Genomic DNA, 9,475 nt, shown 5'->3' with positions numbered 1-9,475 from the left:
AAAACAAAAAAAACCAAAAAAAAACAAAAAACCAAACCAAAACAACAACAACCCAATAAACCTATTCAATTGTTTGGCATAGAAGGATGGCAGTAAATCTGTATTATTTTTTTTTTTGTAAATCAGCAAAACTCAAATACTCAAACTCAATCCTGCCCAGCTTGTTCCCTCTCCCCGCGGCCCTCGGCCGGTTTCTACGGCTGGAATTGAATCAGGAGACTGACTGCCCAGCTTTCTCACTCAGAAACACCAGTGGACTTGAACCACTGGAGACATGGCCTTTGGATTAGCAGTGCGACTTGCGAGGCCACCAGCACTCCCCTGAAGGCAGAAGACATATGGGGGGCGGGATGTCAAAAATAAACCTTTCATCCAGTGTTTCCTATACTGACTGTGAGCTATGTAAAGAGTAAATGAGAGGGAATGTGGTTTGTTTGTTTGTTTGTTTTTGTAGAAATGTTCTAGCTAGTAAATGAAGAAAGAATGGCAGACTTAGTTATAGGATCATTGTTTTACAGTCCTGAATAAATGCATGAACAGATCTTAGGCTTTGAGGATCAACAGTTGCTAATGTTACAAAAAGAAGCATGTATACGCTTCTTGATGGACAGCTCCCATCCCTGACACTGTCTCACCAGTAAAATAAAATCTGAACCCGATTGAGCCTCTGATCTCACTCCCAAATTACAGCAGAATTTGGGGCTGCTAACCAAAAGGTTGCTGATTCAAAGCCACCAGCTGCTCTTTGGGTTCCTGTCGTTGTGTGCCCTCAAGTCAGAACCAACGCCTGTCTTGAACCTCCATAGTTTCAGAGGTGGTAAATTGCACAGAAGGAATTGGCCATCCTTCTACAGCTGGTGAATTTGAACCACTGGCCTTTGGGATTGCAGCACAGCTTCTTTGTACTAAGAGATGGAGAGCTGCCATGAGTCTGAATGAACTCAGAGACAGCGGGTTTTGATTTATAGCAGACAGAACTCACTGCTGTGAAGTCAGAATCAGCTCATAGCAGACCCTGCACAAGGTTTTCCTGAGGCTATAAATCACACAGGAGGTGATTGCCCATCTTTTTCTCTCATAGAGCCAGTAGGAGATTAGAATCTGCAGAGACTTTGAGTTAGCAGCACATCGCCCAACTGACTACGCCACCATTAGAGTCTTGATCAGGTTCTGGTTGGATTTTACTAGTGTGGTAACTTTACGGATGGTGGTGTATGTTTTCACCAGGAGCCACATACCACCTCTTTGTATATAGAGGACAGAGGAAGCTGGCAAACCACCCACACAGATAAAGTTTAGGAAAACCCAAACTGTGAAACTCTTTTTTTGGGGCTTATTTTTGTTTTTGTGTTTGTGTGTATGTGTGACTGGTCCAGGAGGAGATTGTCCTCCCTTCTCCAGCAGAGAATCTGGTGGATTCGAACTCTGTTCTTCTGGGATTGCAGTGCAGCTTCTTAAACTAGGCCACCCAGAGCTCCCTCAAACAACCTGTTTTACTTAACAGATTTTATAAAAGGGGGGAGCCCACAAAGAGAGAAAGTATTCGAGTGGAAATTTCATGATGATATTAACTTAAAAGGTCTAATAGTTCCTTTTTTGGTTCATAAGTGTGATGATTGGGTGTTCATGCTGTTGTATGACATGTACCTCCCTTAAATCTTGTTATGACATCAGCACATTACCCATCTAATGTGAAAAAAAATCCAATAACCACTTATGAATTTATTAACTTCAGAATGAACATTCTTTAAGTAGTACAGCAGTCGTTTGTATACTTGCCATACTGAATAACTTGGAGTTGCTGTGATGCTGAACACTGTACCCCATCGTGTATCATGTTTGGAGGAACTTCCAGATTGATTCAAGTTGGAAAGCAGGAGTGGCATCCACTTCCTAAACCAGATGGCTCTGGAAACTCCATAAACTTTATCAACATAAAGAAATGATGTTAATTATAGAACACCATTCAAGTCTTTTGTTCACAGGGTCACTATGTGTAGTATTCAACCTGATGACACTTCACTGCTAAGTGAAACAAGTGTTATATTTTGGAAGAACATTCTCCTACTTTGAACATCACTCTTTGTCAATTTGCGGTACTGAGGTAATCTGGGTTTGCCGTGATACTGAACCTTGTGCCATTGCGGTATGAAATGCTGTAATGGTTTCCCAATGTGGACAGTGTTTGGTGGAGTTCCCAGTTGTAAAACAGATTTGGAAGGAGGAGTGGCATCCACTTCCTAAACCACATACTTATGGAAACTCTATGAACTTGGAGAAACAACAATAGTTATAGAAAGGCATTAGGTCTTTTGTTCATGGCGTCACTATGAGTCGTGCTCTACCCAATGGCAATCAACAACAATAACAAGAACAATAACTGCTTACATTATGTGGTCCTTACTTGGGCTCTGATTTAAGCTATTTTTGATATTTATGAGATGCATGGACATTTGATGATATGAAGGTATTATTCTGAAAAATTTTATGTTATCATGGTTTTGTGGCTATTTTTAAAAGTCTTATCATGAAAAGTCATATATGCAGAGTGAGCTAACTGAGTCTCATAAGGACAGATACTGCATAAGACCAATATAAAAATAGAAGGATAATGCCTTGCAGCACTGAAAAACAATGAACTTGTAAAATATTATGCAACATGGATGACCCTGGAAGACATTATGCTGAGTGAAATATCTCAGTCACAAAAGAACAAATACTTTTTTTAGCAGGACTGACGTGCGAGGTTGGAGGGGTAATAGGAAAAGAATGGATAGATAATGAACATTGCATTGGGACAGAAGAGGGAACGACTGTCTGAAAGGAATGTATGATTTGGCATTATGTGTATGACAACAGTTGGAAACAAGAAGTGTGTTAAAAAGTGGACTGCAGAAGGGGAGATGGAGGGGGAGGAAGGAAAAGGTACAAAAATGAATGAATGAATGAATGAATGAAAACTCAAACTTTCATTAAAATCACAACTTAAAAAAATTAGAAGGCTAGCTAGTCAGATGTGTGTATAAAAGTCCAAAGGGGAAAGAGGAGTGGGCATGGGGGCTGAGGGTGGGGGAATCATGAAATGCAGAGTTTGGTGGTGGTGGGAATAAAGAAATTAGGGAAAATCCAGTGAGGACCAGAAAAGATGGGATGATTGTGGTCATCGGTCAATGGTGATTGATTTTATAAAACACAACATATGGGAATGAGCAATGAATGAAACACAATGAAGGAGTGTGTGAAACATAATGTTTATAAATTAAACACAATGTATATGAATTTTATATGCAAACTTATATTGTAGTAAAATTTTAAAACAATTTTTAAAAAATGGGGGAGTTATATTGTTACAACCTATACTGAGTATTTTCAGTTGATATAAGGTACTTGTGACTTATTGGAAAAAAAAAATCAAAAACACCAAAACAAAACCAAAACACTTGAAGGGAAGGATGGAGAACATGGTATAAATAAAATTAGACTGGCCATGAGGTGATAATTGTCGGACCATGACGTTCCTATATTAAACTTTTCTTCTTTACAAAAACCAACTATTGCCCATCAACAAACGAATGGATGGAAAAGCTCTGGTATATTCACACAATGGAATACAATGCAGCACTGGAAAACAAGGAACTCATGAAATAGTATTTAACTTGGGTGACCCTGGAGTGAAATATCTCAGTCACAAAAGGACAAATATTGCATAGGGCCACTGTTGTAAAATGAAACTGACATTGGGGGTTGAGGGAAGGCAGAGAAGGAAGGGAGGAATGATGTATACTGCATTGAAACAGATGAGGGAGAGAATTGTTTAAAAGGGATATATGATTGGGTATTATTGTCATGACAGGAGTCCAGAATGAAGGCTGCACTGTGGAGTGGACTTGGGGGGGGGAATTGCATAACAATCAGAGTTTTTCTTCTACTTTTCAAAGAGAAGAGTGAATTGGGGGAGAGGGGTTGGGCAGGGAGAAAAGTGCAACAATGAATGAATGGAAACCCTAAGCCTCTGTAAACTTTCATAAAAATGAATTTAAAAAAAATTTAAAAAACCAACTATTTTTGGAAAACATTGAACGTACTTATGATGAACCTCCATGCATCTATCCTCCAGTTTAAAACTATTAATATTGCCATTTTTCTTTCATACACACCATATTCTCCTCCCCCAAATAGCGCACCCACACACAGAACAAGTGGAAATGATGAGATTAAGTAGCCCAGTTCTGGTATAGTGCACCTGTGTGTGTACTGTATGTACCTCATGGCATTTTCAAATTTGTTCCTTCCACAGAACAAGTACATCATATCGTGTTCATTTTCTTTTGTACTATTCATCTTTAATCTTCTGCATATGTGTAAGATGAAATCAATACCTACCTTAAATGAAGTTTTTGCATCACCAGATGCAGAAGCTGAAGTCAGCAACAGGGGGAGAAATATTGGCATCACTTTCAAAATGAATGTGTAGGAAGGGGGCTTACACGGTTGGTAAGAAGTGCATAATGTGGAAATTATTTGCAAAGATTTATAAAGTGCAGCCTCTTTTTCTTCAAGCATCAGAATTATTTTAGATATTTTCAGGTAAGTTTTACATATGTTGAAATGCACATATCTTAACCAGCCAATTCACAGAACAAATACAACGGAATCAAGATACATTATATTTCTGCCATTCCAAATGGTAAACCACATTCCAAGTAAGAACATTTCATCATCCAAAACTTTTTCCTGGTTCTTTTCTAGTCCTCCTCCTCTCAGACCACCACAATTCCAATTTCCCCCACCAAATATTAGTTTTAACTTTCTAGAATCTCTAAGAAACAGAATACTATAAAATGTGTGAGTTTTTCACATACTTATGACTTTCCCAGAACACTTAATTGTACTTGTGTGAAACCTATACTTGGACCAGGGAGCAGTTGTCAGAACAGAGTAGGGAAACACTGCATGGTTCAGGATCAGGAAAGGTGTGAGTCAGGGATGCATCCTAACTCTATACCTTTCCAATCTATATACAGATCATTTGGGAGGCTGGAATTTATGAGGAGGAATGTAGCATCAGGATTGGGGAAGACTCATCAACACCTGTGTTTGCTGAAACTGAGGAGCATGTGAGCTGTATGTTGCAGAAGGTAGACTGTAGTCTTCAATATGTATAGAAGCTCAACATCAAGATAACAAAGACTCACACCATTGGGCCATTTGGCAGCTTCATGATAGAGATTGAGATTGTTAACAACTTCAGTTTGCTTGGTTCCACAATCAGCACTCTTGGTACCAGCAGGCAGGAAATGAAAAGATTAGTTGCACTGGGAAAGTCTGCTGTCAGAGATCTCTCTAGAGTACTGAAGAGCCACAGTGTTAGTCTGGAGACTACTGAACCAGGCCATGGTCTTTGCAATAACTTGTTATGCATCAGACAGCTGGACAGTGCTGCAGAAGAGTGTTGAACATACTGTGAACTGCAGGGAGAACTAAAGGGTCTGTCCTGGAGAAGGTGAAACTAAACTACTCCCTGGAGGCTAGGATTTTGAAGCTCTGTCTCACATACCGTGGGCAAGTGGCCAGGAGGGACCAGACCTTGGAGAAGAACATCATGCTTGGAAGGGTGGAGGGAGAGCGCAGAAAAAGAAGAACTGGAATGAGATGGATTGACTCAGTTACTGGAGAAGTGGGCTTAGGTCTTTTGGAGACAGTAAGATTGACTTAGGATAGGGCTGAGTTCAAAACTGTTGTACAGTGTTGCTATGATACATGACTTTGAGCATGTACTAACTTACAAGCACAATGCTTGTGAGTTTCAGTCATCTTGCGTACATAAGTCTGGTTTTGCTTTTTATTTCTGAATAGTATTTCAATTTATGCATATACCCTATTTTGTTTATTCATTCACCTATTGATGGCTCCTTGAACTATTTCCACTTTGGGGCTGTGATGAACATTCTTATAAAAATAATTTTCTGGATAAATAGGGGTTTTTTTTGTGGACAAATATCTAGGAGTGGTTATTTCTTTAAGTAAAAAGGTAGGAGTATGTCAGACTTTAAAATAAACAGTCAAATAGCTCCCCAAGGGATTTCAATTATTTTGCATTCACACAAAAAAGTATGAGGGTTTAAATTGCTCCTTATTCTTGCCATTATCTGATGTGGATGGTCCTTTAATTTTTAGTGCTCCTTGGAGGCAAAGATGACAAAGCTTTGTCTCACATACTTTGGATATGATGCTAGAAGAAGCAGGTTATTCCTTGGAGAGGAGTATCATGCTTGGGAAGGTGGAGGGATGGTGAAGGAGAGGAGGACACTTAACCAGGTGGATTGACACAGTCAGGGCAGCAATGGCCTTGAGGGTGTTGACTATTGTGAGGACGGCACAGGATAGGACACGCTTCAGCTCTGTTATTCATAAGGGTCTCTATGAGTCGTACTCCACTTGACAACACCTGACAACGTGTGAGTGGTGACTCTCACATGGTTTCTGACTCATTTGGTGAGGAATGCTACTACGTAAATTTTATGTACTTATTTTCCGTGTATGTGACTTCTCTGTGAAGTATCTGTTCAAGTTTTTTACCATTTGTGAAAATTATGTTGTCTTTTTATGACCAAGTTATAGACACATATATGATAGCTTGCCTTTTCACTCTTTAGGGGATGTTTGGTTTTGTTGTTTTTTTTTTTTTTTGTAAACAAAAGTTTTTCACTTTTATGAAGTTTCATATATTTATTTTGTCTCTTGCTGTTTGCTGTTTTATTAGATAATCAATTGTTAAGAGCTGGGAGTGACAACATTGTCCTTGCTTCTTCTTCTAAAAACATTATAGCTTTTGTTTGCACATTTAAGGCTTGCCTTTCATCATTGGATTTCTCTAGCAGCATTGTAAAAAAAAATAATAATCATTTAACCAGTTGACTCGGGATCCATTTCTCAATCTGCTCTTCTGTTCTATTAGATTGTTTGTATGCCTTCCATATATTCAGAGAGCACTGGTGATGCAATGAGTAAGTGCTCATCTTCTAAGAAAAAGGTTGGTTGTTCAAACCCACCCAACAATTCTGTGGGAGATAAACTTGGCCATCGGTTCCTGTAAAATCCTATAAGGCAGTTAGTTTTTCTCTGCCAAATGACATCAGTATGAGATTAAAATGGACTTAATGGCACACAACTATACAACATGCCTTCATTGCTAGAAATTTGTAGTTAGTCTTCAAAATCAGGTAATGTAATTCCTTGATTTTTTTCCTACTTTTTCAAGGTTGATTTATATATAATAGATAATTTGCATTTCAGTATAAACTTCGGAAGCACCTTGACAACTTCTAAAAAGTAATCTCTTGAAGTGGACTTGAACATATAGATCAACTTGGAGAGAAATGACATCTTAAACAAAGTTGATTGTTTCAGCCCATGAATATGGTATATCTCTTTAATTTTTTTTTGTTTTTAGTATACAAATTTTGAATTTTTTATTAACTTTATTTTAAAATATTTTTTTATGAGCTGTGGTGGCCTAGTGGCAAGAAGCTGTAGTGCAAACCCAAAGGCATGTAGTTCAAGGTCACCAATTGCTCTGTGGGAGAAAGATAGGCAATCTCCTCCCCTGTGATTAACTGCCTCTGAAAACCCACTGGAGGGTCAGCTATGGATCAGTTCTGACTCAACAGTATACGACAACAATGATATGTGCTCTTAGAAATTGGCTTAAGCACAGTAGAGATTGTGAGAAGGCCCAGAATTGGAGAGAATTTTTGAATAATCTTCAGCAAAATTTTACTAGCGTGTGATATTGCTGACATTGCTCAATCAGTTCAGCACTTTATTGGATCTCCATCCTTTGGAATGGGAACAAATATGGATTTTTTTAACATAAATTAACCCATTCATTATAGGCTAGAGATGTTTAAATGGAGAAGCTTCTACTGGTCTTTCAGGTCCTTCAGTCTTCTGATGGCTGACTTCACTGTGACCGCTGAGGTGGTGTTGTAGGTCCAGGCGCCACCAGCTACTGTTTTCACGCAAGAACCACAGTGCCAGATGCACAAAGCACGTCTCTCCCTTTTGGTTTTGCCGCAGAAGGAGCAAGTGTACTTGGCATACTGGCTGATTTCAATATTTTTTACCATTTTCCTGAGCGAGGCAGCATAATGGGTCCCGTATTTACCAATGATGTCAACTTTCTTGGTGCGTTTGGCCATTTCGCTGCAAACCAGCAAATATGGATATTTTTCAATCGGTTGGTCAGGTAGCTGTCTCCAAAATTTCTTGACATAGGCTAGTGAGCACATATCATCAATTACTCATGTTCAAGTTCAAATTGAAGCTGAAGAAAATGAAAACAAGACTATGAAAACCAAAATACAGTCTTGACTCTATTCTAGCCAAATTTAAAATCTATCTCAAGCAAAGGTTTGATGCAATGAAAATGAATTCTTGAAGACCGGATGAATTGTGAAGTAACATCAAGGACATAAAAAAAAAAAACCCAAAGGTTATTACAAACACAGAAACAAAAGAAAAGACCAACATACATGCCAAAAGAGACTCTGAAACATCCACTAGGATATAGAGTCTAAACTAAAGGGAAGAATTTTCAAAGTAAGAGAGATCACCAGAGGGTTTCAAAAGATGGCTAGAGAACACAAAGCAAAGTGTTAGAATGGAATGTGCAAGGAGCTGGAGTTAGAAAACCCAATGGGAAGAACACACTGAAAATCTTTCCAGCCGAAATGACTGAAAAACAAGTTCAAGCCTCAAATTGCAATAACGAAGGATTCTACCGGCAAAATCCTGAATCATGCAGGAAACATCAAAAGAAGATAGAATACACAGAGTCACGGTATAAAATAAAATTGGTCAACACCGAACCATTTCAGAAAGTAGTACTAATAATACCAATGAGGAAGAAGTTCAAATTGTGCTGAAGGCATTGGCAAATAATAGAGTTCCTGGAATTGACAGAATACCAATTGAAGTGTCTCAACAAACAGATGCAGCCCCAGAAGCTCTTACTAGCCCGTGTCAATAAATTTGGAAGACAGCTGAAAGAAATCCATATTCGTTCCTGTTAACAAAAAAGGGTAGGGCAGGGTGACTTTTTTTCCCCTTTCAGACATACATTTGTGTGGCATTTCATCAAATCCATGATGTTACCAGTGGCATGATATATGATGATTTTAGAAATGTGCAAATTAAACAAATGCGTATAAAAGCTATGTTTTGGAGCGGATTAAATACATCCATGCATTTAAAAAAGGGAGTAGGAAGGTTAACTTAGCATTACTCATAGGTGTAATCTTATTATACTTTTGTTTACTTTTACGATTGCAATTTTCCGTAGTAAATTAGAAAAGAAACCATAAATTGGTTGGATAATTGAACGACTTTCATTAGTCTGAAGCCTAAAAAGGAATTGCTTTTTTGTAATGTGGCACTTAAATAAAGTGAATAGAATAAAGTGAATTAAAAGGTC

The 9,475-nt window shown here is 38.4% G+C and overlaps 1 pseudogene; it reads right to left on the bottom strand.

The window, feature by feature from the left end:
• Positions 1-7,922: 7,922 nt before the first annotated feature.
• On the bottom strand, positions 7,923-8,201 carry LOC102845581 (annotated as a pseudogene).
• Between the last annotated feature and the right edge of the window lie 1,274 nt (positions 8,202-9,475).

The sequence above is a fragment of the Elephantulus edwardii genome, unplaced genomic scaffold, assembly GCF_000299155.1.
Source record: "Elephantulus edwardii isolate Elephantulus edwardi_28Jun2011 unplaced genomic scaffold, EleEdw1.0 scaffold00076, whole genome shotgun sequence".
Lineage (NCBI taxonomy): Eukaryota > Metazoa > Chordata > Mammalia > Macroscelidea > Macroscelididae > Elephantulus > Elephantulus edwardii.
The sequence above is the reverse complement of the archived record's forward strand: the minus strand, read 5'-3'. Positions and strand labels throughout refer to the sequence as shown.